Source organism: Paramisgurnus dabryanus, chromosome 10 (assembly GCF_030506205.2).
Source record: "Paramisgurnus dabryanus chromosome 10, PD_genome_1.1, whole genome shotgun sequence".
NCBI classification, from domain to species: domain Eukaryota; kingdom Metazoa; phylum Chordata; class Actinopteri; order Cypriniformes; family Cobitidae; genus Paramisgurnus; species Paramisgurnus dabryanus.
This window is the reverse complement of record NC_133346.1, coordinates 19,250,795-19,267,631: the sequence shown is the minus strand read 5'-3', so window position 1 is coordinate 19,267,631 and position 16,837 is coordinate 19,250,795. Positions and strand designations below refer to the sequence as shown.

The 16,837-nt window shown below is 37.0% G+C and overlaps 1 protein-coding gene across 1 annotated transcript in view; it reads right to left on the bottom strand.

Moving 5' to 3' along the window:
- The window catches only part of gnaz (guanine nucleotide binding protein (G protein), alpha z polypeptide), a 59,290-nt gene extending 43,193 nt beyond the window's left edge, over nt 1–16,097 (bottom strand). The window contains exon 1 of the mRNA XM_065290451.2: nt 15,656–16,097. The gene's annotated coding sequence lies outside the window, so the exon portion shown is untranslated. The remainder of the gene's footprint in view (nt 1–15,655) is intronic.
- Between the last annotated feature and the right edge of the window lie 740 nt (nt 16,098–16,837).

Sequence of the window (16,837 nt, the reverse complement as noted above, 5' to 3'; positions counted from 1 at the left end):
AGTACATCCGAATTCATTCAAACTATTCATATTTATCATACTATATAGCAGTGGTTCTCAACCTTTTTCACTTCAAGGCCCCCTATTTACCCACAACAATATCTGAAAGCCTCCCACTCACTAAAGTTTTCCCACATAAAATTAAATAGAACTTGGAATGGCTATGTATATTCGCTATATCTTGAGGCCCCTTGGAAATCTACCGAGGCCCCCCTGTGGTCCCCGAGCACCTGGTTGGGAAACACTGCTATAAAGCACCTACTGTTTTAGCTGTCAATGAGTAGGTACTTCACCTACTGTCACAATATGCGATTTCTACCGCAGCTTATACAGTATGTCTCATACAGTGGTAACTTCTAACTTGTCAACATTTTTGGTATCCTGAAAGCAGCTTTGCTTTTTAAACAGACAGTGTGGTTTCTCTAGTAGGAAGCTACAAAAAAATAGCACAAAATGAGAGGCCTCATGGTATAACTCACGGTTGCTTTGCAGCCGAGCACAACAAATCAAACACAAAAGAAGCCCCAATTCATTCATATCTGTTGGATGATGCAGATGCCTGATAATGATATAATAAAAGATAACAAACTCTATTGCACCATCACACACAATCAGGTTCAATGTAGTTGCCTAGTAGACACTTTTTATTTGTCGAGGGCCACAACGAATGGTTTCTTTTGTAGACGCTTAAAATCGTTTTCATTCGTCACTATCATCAGCGAGGGTCACAATAAATTTTTATACCAGCTAGCTAAATCATTTGACAATTTACAACTGTTACTCGCATTTGGTGCTTAAACACTTTATGAATATGCTGGGCTGTTCCAGGGTTGCACTCTAAATGACTGGGTTATGTTTGACCCATAATGGGTAAATGTTGGACAGAACACACCGCTGGGTTAAAATTGATTGTTGGGTTGTTGTTATGCAGCCATGGGGTATAATAACCCAGCAGTTGGGTTAAAACCCAAAAGTTCTGTCTAATAATTACCCATTATGGGTCAAAAATAATGTACACTCTAAAAAAATGCTGGGTTATTTCCAACCCAGCATTCATCCTTCTTTAACCCAATGCTGGGTTGAAAATATCCCAGCACTTCTTTTTTTTTAGCTTGTAGCATTACATTTTAATCCCAGCCAGAGACATGTTAAAATAATAGGTTTTTGAGACTCAACACTAGAAGAAATACCAAAAGTTCTCAAAATTCAAAGCGTTTACTGCATATGCACATCTGGATAAAGGGAATTGTGTACATTAACAAATAAACGTAAGGGCGTCACATGATGAGCTTCAAACAATCACATTTGTCCAAGTCTTTGTACGTTCGTGACCCAAATCCGACCCTGGATGTTCTGCTCAAAAGACACTGCTTTGTTATACCACGGTCCAAACATCATGAGAAACAATAAGTGCCAGTGTTTCAGTCAGAAAACAGAGGACTTTTGAGTTGGTTGGAGCCACTGTTAATGGTGGGCAACTGTATAGTAGTTCTGTTTCGGTCATAAAGAGTCCCATGAGAGGCAGGGGCATGGCCTGCCCCCTAAATGTGGAGTTTTCAGTCACATGGGCTGCTTGCCTCAACAATGCATGTCTGTGTACTGCGAATGTTTCTGCATACATGTGAGAGTCGAACCACTAAAAGGAAAAACAGGGCTAAGGTGGGTAGACTCTTAAAAATAAAGCTTCTTTATAAAGGTTCAACAGACTAGAGAAACAGACGAGTGTAAATTAATAAGAATATATATGTTTACAACAAAAAAACAGTACTGTGTTCCTATAGCTCAACTGGTTGTGGGTTCGATCCCAGGGAATACACATACTGATAAAAAAATGCATTATTGTAAATCAGCTCTGTTTGGTTAGCCCTTGATGTCCGTGTTCAATCTGTGTCTGGAAGCAAAACCAGTTCAAAACCGCCAATCTGGTCTGTGAGCTCTTTACGGCAGTAAATACAAAAGAGGTCTAATCGAGCTCAACAGCGACATGTTGTTAATCTGTCTGCAAGCACCGCTGCGTTTATGTGTAATGTTTAAATTCAGGCTCTGATAAGACATGAGCTGTTTGGAATCGCAGCAGGTTTCTGGAGGAGGGGGGGGTTGGTTTATCGCTGCGCTAGGCTAGCTGCTGCACTTAGCTGGGGTGTGATTTCGCTATTCACTGTAAACACAGACTGTCGGGGGAGTTTCAGTATGAAAACTCAGATATAGATGATTCTGAGAGCCAGTCAGACAAGAAAGTCAGTTAGCACAGAATGTAACTTGGACACGTCGGTTTTCTAGAATTAAAAAGCAAATATCATGGATGCAGTAACGCACTTTCCTGCTGAAATAAAAATATTAAAATCAGCCCAAGCCAGGGTGTTTTTCCCAAAACATACTCCTGGTTGGCTGGTCTTAGCTGGTTTATGCTGGAAATGATTATGCTGGTTTAAGATCCCCCTTCTTTAGATGGACCAATAGCTGAACGTCTGGTGCATTTTCTTAAAGGGACACAGGGCAGCATTTTTATGTTAATAAATCATCTTCGTAAGTCGGTATATGGTTAAATGACTCATTACATGACGAATGAAGACTCTCTCGCCCGCCCCTACCGTCTGTAGGAAGAATACCCCACTTGCAAGTTCGCTGTATCCGACCCGGTGTCCTTCAGTCTGTAAAGTCTCAGATATAGAAGGCATTTACTCCCAGACACTAGGGGGAGCTAGTAGAGAAATTATACTCAGACTTGCCTTGTGTGCCTTAAAAACACTTCAGCAGATTTTAAAGTCGTCCTCTAAATTATACAGGATTTCCAGGAGATGTGTGTCGCGATCTTTAGCGATCCCCCCGGAAACAACACAAAGTCGTCTGATCAAAGAAGAAAGCTTTTATGTTAAACTCTGTATGTTTATAAGTACGTAAGGTATTTTAATGTGTTAGCAATTGTTATTAACATTCATGAATTATGGTTGCACTCCAGCCTGTTATTATGGCGCCATATCCAAGCCCCTAAACATGACGCGACACCAAGCGAAACATGATTGGTTGCTTTACGTGTCAGTCATATGCCCTCTAGGCCGATCCTTGGCCATTTAAAGCAAAACACCACACTTTTTCAATATTTTACTATGTTCTTACCTTAACTTAGATGAATTAATACATCCCTATCTTTTTTCAATGCGTGCACTTAATCTTTGTACAGCGCGTTGTGAATGTGTTAGCATTTAGCCTAGCCCCATTCATTCCTCAGGTTCCAAACAGGGATGAATTTAGAAGCAACCAAACACTCCCATGTTTCCCTATTTAAAGACATGAGTAGTTACACGAGTAAGTATGGTGGCACAAAATAAAACGTGGTGATTTCTGTAAGCAGATAAAAAATGAGAACTATATTGTATGGCGGAAGAGCACTTAGTTTGCAGCACTTCGACCTCGGGTGCAGTAATATTGCGAAAGTTTGAGCGAGGGGGGAGTAGTCAGGAGTGATGATGTTACTGCGTGCCGAGGTCAAAGTGCTGCAAACGAAGTGCTCTTCCGCCATAAAATATAGTTATTATTTTTATCTGCTTAAAAAATCGCCACGTTTTATTTTGTGACCCCATTCTTACTCGTGTAACTACTCATGTAACAGTCTTTAAATAGGGAAACATGGGAGTGTTGGCTTCTAAATTCATCCCTGTTTGGATCCTAAGGAATGAATAGGGCTGGGCTAAATGGACGCGCTGTACAACAATTAAGTCAGTGTTTTCCAACCTTTTCTCTGCCATGGCACAGTTTTGATAAGTAAAAAATCATTCAACGCACCACTATCACAATAAGCATTAACAGATCTGCACAAACCTGTATTGCAATGCTAAAATGACTTGTTAGACTGGAATATTTTACTGTATTAAATGTAGTATTCACATTTAATATGAAACTTGATCTTGTTTTGATGAAAACAAATGATATGCTGGCTGGAATTGATGACAGTGACACACGCAGCTGTAAACACTGGATTAAGTGCACGCATTGGGAAAAGAAAGGTATGTATTCATTTGTCTAAATTTAGGGAAGAACATAGTCAAATAAATAAAAAATTTAATAAAAATAACTCTATCGTGTTAACATATACTATATCTACATTCTGTAGCTATACGCTAGAACAGTGGTTCCCAAACTTTTTCAGCGCGCGGCCCCCCTTGTGTACGTGCATTCCTTCGCAGCCCCCCAAAGAAAATTTGTGACAAAAAACTGTTCTAAAACTCAACATTTTGATAAAAAAAACATTAAATTATACAAAAAAGTAGTGCTTTTGGTTAGTAACCTTATTTTTTTAGGTTTAATTACACAGAATTCATTATAAATTAATGTATTTCATAAAATGTCATAAAACTGGGGCCCCCCTGGCACCATCTCGCGGCCCCCCTGGGGGCCCCGGCCCCCAGTTTGAAAACCACTGCGCTAGAATCACTGCGTGTTTTGTATTCCTTTTACAATTGTAAATGCATAAATGTAATCAATAAAAAAAATCTAAATAACAACCACGTTGATATTATTGCCAGTTAAAATCCCAAAATAAACATCATCCATCATCTTTGATATTTAACTTCTTTATATAATAATATTAGCAAAGCATGATACAAGCACATTCTGTGCATTCTTGTGTCTGTGGAGCATCTTTGTTTTCTGCTTCATGACCATAATAGCAGTCATATGACTGAGGCACCCCACCACCTCCCTTTATTCATATGACCGCTGATTTTCTGTGGGTAATGAGAAGTGAAAGAGAACCTCTTAGCTCATCTTTGCTCACACACACACATATTGTACAATGGTTTCCAAAGCACATAATGCTCAGATGTTTGATCGTTTGGGAGACCTAATGGAGATCTGTATTACAATTACTACTGTATAGTACAATAATAATGATCAACTTCCTTATTCTCAAATTCATAATAGTAGTACAAAATAAAAACTGATGTAGATAAATTAATAACAATGCTAATAAATTAATAACTTGCCCCATCATGATCGTGTATCCATTTTCCACACGTACTTCTTTTGTTTACCGTTGGTTACTACAAATACCACCATCATTCGCTCAAACAATTTGATGGAAACGCACCTAATTCGTATTTCTTTTTTTTGCAAATTTCAAAAAAGATTCGCTTCACATTTGGATGGAAACCCATGGTTGAGATTTCTTCAGAAACTATACACATTAGGGTCATCATTAAACCAAATCTCAAATTTAATCTCATTGAAATCTAGTAGAAATATTAAAGAAATCTCTTTGTAATTTTTCTCTAATGAGGTATTGAACCGGTTGAAATACTTTGGTACCAAGGTTTAAAAAAAAACTATAATCCCCACTGGTATAATCTGTACAAAAATACCTCTCTCCGTTTGATACACCTAAATCTGCTTTATATCATCATAAAACTTGGATGTGGCTCATGCAAGCAGAAAATGTGATCAACCTGAGCCAAAATGAGCTGTTCGATATGCTGGATTTTTATCACTAAACAATGCATTACATTATTATGCGATACCCATTATTATATATTTTTTCTAGGTTAACCACTTCCCTGGTGGTGTGTGCGTGCACATAAACAGATACACACCTCTGAGTTTCTTTTCGATACCTGATGACCTAGATTAAACTTCGTCCCTCCCTCTTTCTGCTTAGCATCATTTCTGAATGATAGAGTCAAACACCGCACGCAGCCATGCTTGACCAATAAATCCATCTAATGCCTCATTCAACTCATTCACCTTTACACCTTAAGTTTGAACAAATGATGCATGCACCATATGGCAATGAGATTTTATTTTAACTGCTGTGAGGATATCAGAGTTATCCAAGTGTTTTTTTTTTACTAAATGAATTTGAGAATTACTCATGTCGTTGAAAATAATGTTGATCGACTTTTATCCAGAGTGACTCAGAGAGGGGTAAAGACTTTTCTTTGAATTGCAATACAAATATTATCACTACAAATTATATTATGTATATAACAATTTAAGGCAAAAAAAGTTAAGGCAATTTAAGGCAGTTTCTTCGAATGTAAAATGCTGCCTGGTTTTAGGACTGCATGAATTTGGGCTGGCACAGACTCTACAAGTTTGGACTGATGAAACTGATGAATCTAGCAAGATTTCTTCACGCGCTTCAGTGGAAGCAAGAAAATCTGACTTTTGTGCAGAGTACAAACCATAAATATGGTTTTTGGATAAGTTGGAAATTCCTTATAATTGAAGAGCCCAGATGCAAAAGCAAAACGCCACCTTCATCAAAAATGTGATAAAGATATACCAAATCCTCGGCACGTATTATTATAAACTATTTTGCTTCAAATTCACCCAATTCTGGCTTTAGGCCATTCAGAAATACCGCTTTGTTGGCAGAATCCATTAAGCGCCATGACGATTTTTCAGCAAAGTCCTCTAAGCGCACGAAAGACGAATGTGAAACGACCGTGGACCACAAACTTGGGTCCCATGTAAGTACTTGGACCACATCCTGAATATGGTAGCCACATGCATCGCATTTACAGTACCCCAATATATGTTGTTCAGTTTCTTCAGTTTTACATTATGAATTATGAAATTATCTTTAGTGATTTGAAACTGTTTACTATTTCTTGTTGAAAGAAGTGGATTTTTAAAAGTGGCCTTTTGCCAAAAAAGCTTTCATGAAGTTAGGGTTCTGCAGCCAAATTTGTTAAAGGGGAAATTTCACAAGACTTTTTTAAGATGTAAAATAAATCTTTTGTCTCCCCAGAGTGCATATGTGAAGTTTTAGCTCAAAATACCATATAGATAATTTATTATAAGATGTTAAAATTGCCCCTTTGTGGGTGTGAGCAAAAATGTGTTGTTTTGGGTGTGTCCTTTAAAATACAAATGAGCTGACGAAATGCAAACACTGATCACCATAATGGTGGTTTGTTGAAATTGAAATTCAATTGAGCTGTTAATTTCTTTCTATCTCTATCCAACCATGGCACAGCCATTTAAGGGTCTGTGTTATAATAATAAGATCCCCTTTTGACATCACAAGGGGAGATACATTACAATAACCTATTTTTTCACATGTTTGCAGAGAATGGTTTACCAAAACTAAGTTACTGGGTTGATCTTTTGCACATTTTCTAGGTTGATAGAAGCACTGGGGACCCAATTTTAAAAATAAGTCAGACTTGTACATGAGCATTAGGTTCTTGTTTTTAGGCTCAGTAGTTTCACTTAAAATAGGTAGTGTCACGATAAAAAAGGTTACAAGAAAACAACAGACGCACTTAAGAGAGTTTTGCCTCTGAGCTTTTTATTTCTTCCTCAATAAATACCATACCAAGTTTCTTAGTTTGCAAATGATCTTAAAACTTTGATTATTTCCATGTGTAATCTAAGTTTTAGTTCCTAGATTTGCAATGTAGTATATGCTTTGCTTGAAGTACGGTTCCCTTTGGATTCACCCATTTGGTGTCAGTCTTATGTGCTCCATTATAAATTACCATTTAACTGTGCTTAAAGAAATAATTTTGAAAGTCACAATATTTCATATACACATGAGGTCAAAAAAAGTTCTGTCACTGCTTTCCAAACTTTTTAAATTAAATAATAAAAATAAACCAAAATAAACATACTATCTCCTAAAAGCACATATAATCACTGGAGCATATCCAAGATTACATTGTTCTCAAAACACAGCCAAAATAGATCTCATTTCAGTTCCCAAACCTTAAACCCACTTCCTTCATCTGTACACTCAACACAGCGTTATAATCCCATCTGTGTTGTATGCAAAACTGCAATGTACACCGAACTCTGCTGATAACAACAACTTTACACGCAGACTAATGCTGAGTGGACCCAACGGGAGAAATGTAATCCACACTACAGCGTTAATAGTGGGATCCATTTCATGCTTCTGATGTCATGACAACAGCACTTCATGCCAAATCACTTTGCTTTGTAAATGAACATGGATAAGGGATGTTGTGATCAAACCTGTTATGGTGCTAAGACACAAACGTCACAAGTGGGAGACAACACTGTCATTTAAATTTCATATATAGTTCTCCAAAAGCTTTCCATCCCTAGTAAATTTTCACTAGATGGTGAGAAGTGTTGTGTTTCCATCCCACAAAAGGGTTAAAAAAAGATGATGAACCGATTGTATTCTCCACATTGTTGTGATGAGTAAATCATGGATGTTTAAGAGATGATAATGCAATGTTTGTAAGTTCTGACATATATAGGAATCAGGACATTCAGTGTTTTTTGTAACATTTTTGCATGGGTTAACATTAGTAAATGCTTTAGCTAACACGAATTAAAATTTTTTTTTTATTATTAATGTTAGTTATTGGCTCAACAGAATGCTTAATTCTGATTGGTCAGTAGCAAGGTTTGTTATTCCCAGATAACAACCACAAAAAATAATAACACATGGTAGCCCGAATGCTGCAAGACATTTTTACAACCAAATAGTGTGTTTGTGACATTTGAACGTCTTACCGTAAAACTGAAAGTTAACAGGTTTTCCTTGTGAAAGGTCTGCATTTGTTTAAAATGAGCAAATAAAATATTTAATTAAATTTTATTTTAATGTTCCTTACCTTACTTTTGAGTTAAATAGCCCTGTAATAAGCGGGGAAAATGAACAGGTAGCCAGTTGTTATCGCAAAATAAGCCCCTTTATTATTGCTTATTTTATTCTTTACTTAATGCCATTACAATTGTTTAAGTTAATTCATTGTGCATTAAATCTGTAATTGATGATTTTCTACAAAAACAGGACTTTGTTATACTACTGTAGATGAAAGTCTCCTCATATCCTGATAGCAAACGCTATATTGAAATGTTTAGCAATTTAAAGGTGACATATCATGAAAATCTATTTTTATGTTTAAGTGCTATAATTGGGTCCCCAGTACTTCTATCAACCTAGAAAATGTGTAAAAGATCAACCCAGTAACTAAGTTTTGGTAAACCATTCTCTGCAAGCATGTGAAAAATAGCTCATTGAATTTTGACTCCCCTTGTGATGTCAGAAAGGGATAATACCGCCCCTTAATCTGCACTATCCAACCACAGGACTGCCATTTAGTGCAGAGATCGGCTTATTTGCATTTAAAAGGACACACTCAAAAATGGCACATTTTGCTCACACCTACAAAGTAGCAATTTTAACATGCTATAATAAATTATCTATATGATGTTTTTGAGCTAGAACTTCACATACTTACTCTGGGGACAACAAATATTTATTTGACAACTTAAAAAAGTCTCGTGAAATATCCCCTTTAAATGTATTTTCCTAAATATATAAGATCTTAGGAGCATAACATTTCTGAAAATCACTCACCATAGGACTACATTCTGCAGGATAGATTCTCAAAGCACCGCTTGAATCATTAGCTTGTAATGAAAATATGGTTCGAATGGGAATAGCATTATCAGATGTTCAGATAAGACTTTATTTCCGAGAAAAGGTGAGTTTAGTTTAGTTCCCAGTAACATGAGGTGAACCCTATTACTGTACACTTCACACTCTAAAAACAAACGGTGCTAAATAGCACTAAAAGTAGTTCTTGGTTCGTAATCATAGAGGAACCATTTAAGTGCTATATAGCATCGATGAAGCACCTATGAACAACCATACGAGAGTCAAATAGCAACACATATGGTTCAACATAGTACAATATGGTTCTACACAGGTGCTACACAGGTACTTCATCGGTGCTATATGGCACTTAAAATGGTTCCTCTATATGATTACGAGCCAAGAACCACTTTTAGTGCTATTTAGCACCGTTTGTTTTTAAAGTGTACAGGCAAATATTCAACAGCGGTTAAAACGGTGTGTAAGGATTCTTGCTTTTCATTTAGTCTTCCTATACATCTTTAAAACCAGTTTAAGCTCGAGATATGATGTCTATTGTAAAAAAAATTCGAACTGACCACTTGATTATAGTTAATTATTTGTTTCAGTTCAACAAAGGGCCTCTGTCACATGTTTCCATAAAACAAGGGCCTGGTCACCTCCCGACCCCAAATTTGTCAGAGTGTCTGATTTTCCATGCGCTCACTTAGAAAAAGCCCTTTCAGTTCACTTCACCCAGTACTCTAATTTCAACCCATCTATGTCAAGTCTTGCACAATACTTATGCTGCATTTTTTCAAAATGATATCACTTAAAGGAAACTCTTGCTGAAACACGAGTATTACTTGTTATGACTCCGATGATTATAATTAGATATAGTAATAATTTAAAAGCCTCATTAAGTGACTTTTATATTTTATTTCAAATGAGGCCCATTTGCAATGATAGCTTAAAAAAAACATAATTTAGACGTAATGGCATTTTACAACAAAAATAACTGTTTCAAACAGGTTTATTATACACCAGTGGCGGCCGGTGACTTCTTTTTTCGAGATATGTAGCCATCATGTGTGTGGTTCGTAATTTCAAAATATGTGTTCTGCAAGTTATCCTATGTGCATCACGTGTCTTGTCAAAATAAAATATGTGCCTGCTGCAGACGCGTCAAAAGGGTTTATGATAAAAGAGACACTCACGTTTGTCAGATACTCGCATAATCTCATGCGTAATCAGAGTCTACTGTTAAGGGAGTGTCTTGTATTTTGTGAACGTGAGCATCTCTTTTATCATAAACGGTTTTGATGCGTGTGCAGCAGGCACTTATTTTGACAAGACACGTGATGCACATGGTTCACATGACACTCCGAACACATATTTTGAATTTGCGCCCCTCGGAAGAGCAGTCACGAGCCCCCACAACCCGCCCACCCAGTTATACACTCCAGTTATCTGCAATTCAGACAAATAGGTCATTCCACCCCAACTTCACTGTAAAATAATACAAAAAAAATGTACAATACAAATTTTCTTGACTAGTGAGGAGTTGGCATAAATAAATAAAAAAATTCAATCGACTTTTCTTTTATTAATTAATAGCACATTTTAAATAGAATGAATAAGTAATTTTCAACTTTTTTGACAAGTTGTTTAAACTTGAACATTTAAGTGTAACAAGGAATTTTTACTATGTTACACCACTAGTTAACTCTTGTCTTTTAAGGGTAAAATAGTCATGCTATGAATGATGTAATATATGAAATTACCACAAAAATCACCTAATACTGATGAAACATGCAAAAAAACCTTGACTTATAGCTTGCTGAGTGTGGTTTATAGTGACATGTTTGTAAGCATGTTTGAACTGTGGAAACTACCTTTTCTTTAAGTGATCTGGTTGATGCATACACCTTTAGAAATGTATTATATAGGTCACTGCAAAAAAGGTCATGAGACCTAAACCAAAAATGCATGACTGTTGTACTAAGCGTTAGCCTTTAGAAACTGTATCCTCAATGGCAGATGTGTGATTTGTCCAAACGCATAAATAAACATCTGGCTATCAGTGCATTTAAGGTCACGATGAGGTGTTTTGCCAAAAACTATTATTCAATTTGTATATTTTGGCATTTTTCTCTCAAGAATGTTCCTATCACTGTTAAGCTGTGACTAAAATGTTTTTCTTCACATATTTACAGCATGACAAATGTTTTATTTAGTATTCTTACAGAGTATTGGAAATCTTTAGCCTATTTTCATTCATGTAGACTTGTGTTGCGTGGTAAACCTAATATAAGCTAATATAAAACCACGTGTTGATGGTTCAATCCAAATCGTATAAATAATTTGTGTTATATCCGTAATTTCCTTCTGAATTCAACTGACATCAGTGCATATACAAACTTTGCCATGGCAGCGGCAGGCTCAGGTATTTTTATGCCTAAAAATGTGACCTAAATGCATAACAATCGACGGTTCAGTGCTTTGACGGTTTTGTTTACGGCACGCTCTCTCATTTACGTGCCACATGGAAATCAAAGTCCTGTTATTGCAGGTTGCGCTTGCCCCTACTGTGACAGTTTTATTTTTAACCAGCTTTCGTCTTGTTGTGGTAATCGTTTTTCAGCAACAATTGACACAGTAGGTGCGGTTGAATATCACTGCTTTAGCTGTGCATGATTATCCGCGCACCCTTAGGAGCACACGCGGAGCATTATCAAAATGTGGGTAAGCTTCACACAAGAGCCATCATTTCAGATGACAGCACACGATGTACAAATATTATCTGGTACTTAGCTGATGTTGCACAACCATACTGCGGTTTGGCCAGTTTGTGGTTCAGAGGGGGATGGCAGTGTTGGCAGTATCTTCACCAGCGTTGGGTAAGTTACTCAAAAACGTAATTTATTACAAGTTACTAATTACTTCTTCAACCATGTAATAATTAGATTACTGTACAAATTATTACTCTCTCCAAAAAGTATTTAATTAGGTATTACTTTCTAAATCCTATTTAGTAAATGATACAAAGATAAGCTTGAAACGGCTCGAAAAGAGTTCATCAATTATTCTGGACATACATTTAAAGGTCCAATTCTATATTTGCCTCAATATACACCAATCATTATTAAGTTTAAGTATTGGTAAGAATTGGGTAGGATTGAGGATGTAGAGTAAGGTTTTGCAAAATGAGGCATTAATGTGTGATTTCTAAGTATTAATAAACTGAAAATATCTCAGGAATATTAATGCTAATATATCAACCAGTAAATAGTGAGATTTGGAAACTACACTTGAGTGTTAGCTTTATTCTTATTCACTAAACAAAATATTCAAAGTGAGAAGGATAGATAATAAAACATTCATTTTAACCTTAGACTTTAAGGGGCGGTTTCCTGGACAGGGCTTAGATTAGTCCAGGACTAGGCCTTAATTATATTAGGACATTTAGGTAGTTTTTACAAACAAACATTACAAAAAACAATACTGGTGTGCATCTTGAGACAAAACAATGGGACTTATATATGTTAAGATATGTCAGTGCAAGATGATTTAAAATTAAAACAGCTCAAACTTGCATTTTAGTCTGGGACAAGGATAAGCCCTGTCTGGGAAACCGCCCCAAAATGTATATATATTTTATATATTGTATATGTATTTGTTCTACAGTCAGTATTTTGTTAAATTACATCAGAAGTAACTGTAAAAAATAAGAGTAATCCCTTTACTTTGCAAGGGAAAAGTAATTAAATTACAGTAACTCACTATACAATTCAAGTCAATTTGTGCTTATAAAAAGCAAAAGTATCTACCAATAGGGTGAGAAAAAAATCTAGAAATAAGTGTACTTTTTTTCTTAAACATTTATTTCGAGAAAAAAAAAATTTGAAATAAAAAATTATATTTTTGATCCAAAAACTGATTTCTTTACTAAGATTATTTTGTTCATCAAGAAAATACATCTAGATTTAAGATTTGTGAGATATTTCTTTTTATTATTATTTCTTTTGCAGTGTAGGCAATACTATAGGGCTCAGTATTGAGGTATGCTATATTTCACCAGCAGATACTAGGCCTTAATTATATGCAGATATGTTTAATTGCTCAATGTTTCCTGTTTATAATAGAATCAAATTTCATGTTATATGATTGTCGTATAATATTATTACAGCTCAACAACAAGAATTAATTAAGTTCTGAGTTACGTTATGTAACATTATTTATTTAAACGTCTGTAAGTATGATTCAGATGTATCTCAATGACAACTGTTGAAATACAGCAGGCCAATAGAGTTAATTAATGTGGGTAATATATGACCCTGCCTGTGAAAACCCAGCTAAAGCATTTTTGTGATTTATTGTTGTTTACATAATATCATCCTACATAATGTAAAGTACGACTTGTGTGACAAATATACCCTTGATGTCTTTAATATTGACTGATTAAGATTGAAATCAATGTGAAATCAATGACTGAAATCAAACTTTGATGCTCCTAATCTCATAATTAGATTATGAGATGTTAGCCTTAATTTCAATATTAGAGGAAATTGATTATTAGGACATTTGAGTTAATATAGAAATCTCTGGCATTTGTTTGTAGACCCCCATGCACAGTTTGACATTTAAAGATACTGATATCTCTTTGGATACTCTATAGGAATACACATCTGAGGTCTCAGTTTATCTGTAAAGCAACGATAGTTTACCCAAAAACAAATTGTAACACTTTATACAATTTAATTATATTTATATACATTAATGCTTCAGCTAACATGAACTAACAATGAACAACATTTATTTATTTATTAATCTCAGTTCATGTTAATTGCAGTATTAATACTTTTATAACATCAAAAGTTGATGAATAACGTGAACAACTACATTGGCATGGTTTCCTAAATACAGCTTATCCTATATTAGGTGGTTAACGTCTAGTTGTGTATATGTTTAATGTTGTAAGTGTTATGTTTTATGTTTTGTATTTGACATTTTATCAGATTTTTATTATGTCTATTTATTATGTTTATTATGCACTTTGGACAACTTGGTTGTATTGAAATGTGCTTTATAAATAATAAATACAAAAAATACAAATACATTGACTAACATATACACAGAGTAATAACTGCTGATAAACTATATTGCTAATTGTTAGTTTGTGTAAGCTAGTGCATTTACTAAAAAATTCAACCTTATTGTAAAGTGTTACCAAATATTTATGTCATCATTTTGCTCTCTGTCTTCAACAGAACATAAGAATTTTGATGTTGAAAGTTAACGATGCTCTTTATCTTCATCCATTTAAAGGGAATGGTGACCGAGGCTGTCAGTCACTCACACTCTGCCTAACATTTCCTATTGTGTCCGTGCAAGAAATTCATATCACGGACAGGAAAAATTATTCATTTTAGTGAGGCTATCGCTTTAAGCAAAATGCTTTCCATTTAATGCTGCCTAGGAGACATCGCTTAATAAGAAATCAATTGTGAAATTTCTTTCCGGCCTCCCTGTCCCTTTGTTGTAGCAATCTTTATTACAATATATATTTCAAATGTCATTCTCCCTGTTCTTTGTACCGCATCAACCTCCACCCACTGCCGTACTATCTCTCCACCATTATGCCCCCCACCCCGTCCACCTAACCCCTCCCTGTGCAGGTCTCCTTGCACACAACACACGCTTTCATCAGTCTACACCACCCTCTGCTGCCCTATTAACAATCCCAGGAATTTTAGTTAGTGCAAAAATGCTTCATATGACACAAACGGGGTGGGGTGGGCCACGGGGGGACCACGATCCCAGGCGCGCACGCCTCTTACACACGATGGAGAGTCAATGTGTCGCTGTTTCACGTACAGGCAAAGATCAACAGGAGTACGGCCGAATGTTGAATGACAATGCGGGCCGTTTGCGAAATGCGGGGTGTGAGCTACATTCAGCTTCTCCTGTATTGCCCACCCACAGAGAAACATGCTACACCTAGCAACATGCTCTACTACAGATAAACATCAATGATTTGTGTTTATCACATTTGCAACCCTAGATACAATGTGCGTGCTGAAATAACGAACAGTCAACTGCCCAATCCAGTACTCCAGAGAGCTGGTTTAGCATCATCCCCAAGCATCACCTCAAAGAGATGGAGGAAAATACCATCCTGCTAGTCTGGATGCTGAACGGCGCTCAGCGCGTTCACCTTCTCAAGCCACAAACAAACCCAAGGGCACAACAAACCTAAAAGAGCATTTAGCCTTGGTGTGAAAACACAAATAATGCTTTGTAAAAAAAAAAGTGCTCGCTTACCGTGTCACTGTTTGCTGTCCATTCACCAGCAACACTGCAGACAAACATTCGCCTGGATGGCAAGGAGGGAGCGCACAATCCTTCCCCTTAGTCCTGTAACACGGACATCCTTAGATCTGTCTGGATCTCCTCTCGCGCATGCACCCATTCACAAGCGCTCTTTCGTCGGTATTGCTCTCGCCTCCTCTTATAATTGTCAGTGTGCTATTTCCCCTCTTGCTAGCTTCGAGGCAGTTAAGAGACACTGCAGCGATGGGGGAGGAGGGCGTGTGTGCGTATGTATGTGTGCTTGTGTTCAAGTGTGTCCGTCCGTGAGCGAGGGAGCATGAGAGCTACGGAGGGAGGAGTCAGTGGGTACAGAAGAAGAGAGGAGAGGGGAAAACAGCTAGGCTTAAATCCAGAGGAAAAAGGAGAATGCAGGAAGCCAAATGGGCTTCAATTCCTGCAATAAAGCGAAAACAAACAGAAGGGTTATTTCTGTGAATGCAAGATATGATCGTGTAAACAGATGCTCCTCAACAGCAGGGTTGGTTGCGATTTCATTGAAGAGAGAGAGCAATAGGGAAGGGACCAAATGACTAAGGAACAGGGAGGGGGTTGGATAATGCTTTAATATGTTGCATCCCTGCCAACTGTTTCTGTGACAGAAGGGCCACTTCCTCCACAGCTATTGGTTCTCTGCTTGTACGGATAGATGTGCTGACAAATAAAAGATCCAGCAATGGCTGGTGGGTGATTGGAGCACGCCCCCACCCTGCCACAAACATCCCCGCCTGTTCCCTGTCGTCTGCCTCACCCCAGGCAGCTAAGGACCACGTCCAGCGCATCTGCGACGTGCATCCCAAACAACACCTGACATAAACAAACATATATAGCCTATATATAGGCTTATAGACACACTATACCAGAGCTAACCGTCAATGGTTTATATATGTGTGTGTGTGTGTGTGTGTGTGTGTGTGTGTGTGTGTGTGTGTGTGTGTGTGTGTGTGTGTGTGTACCTGGTAATTATCACGTTGTGGGGACCAATTGTCCCCACAAAGATAGGAATACCAGTGTTTTTGTGACCTTGTGGGGACATTTTGATGTCCCCATGAGGAAACAAGCTTATAAATCAAACAGAATGATGTTTATTGAAAATGTGAAGTAGCAGAATGGTTTCTGTGATGGTTGGGGTTAGAG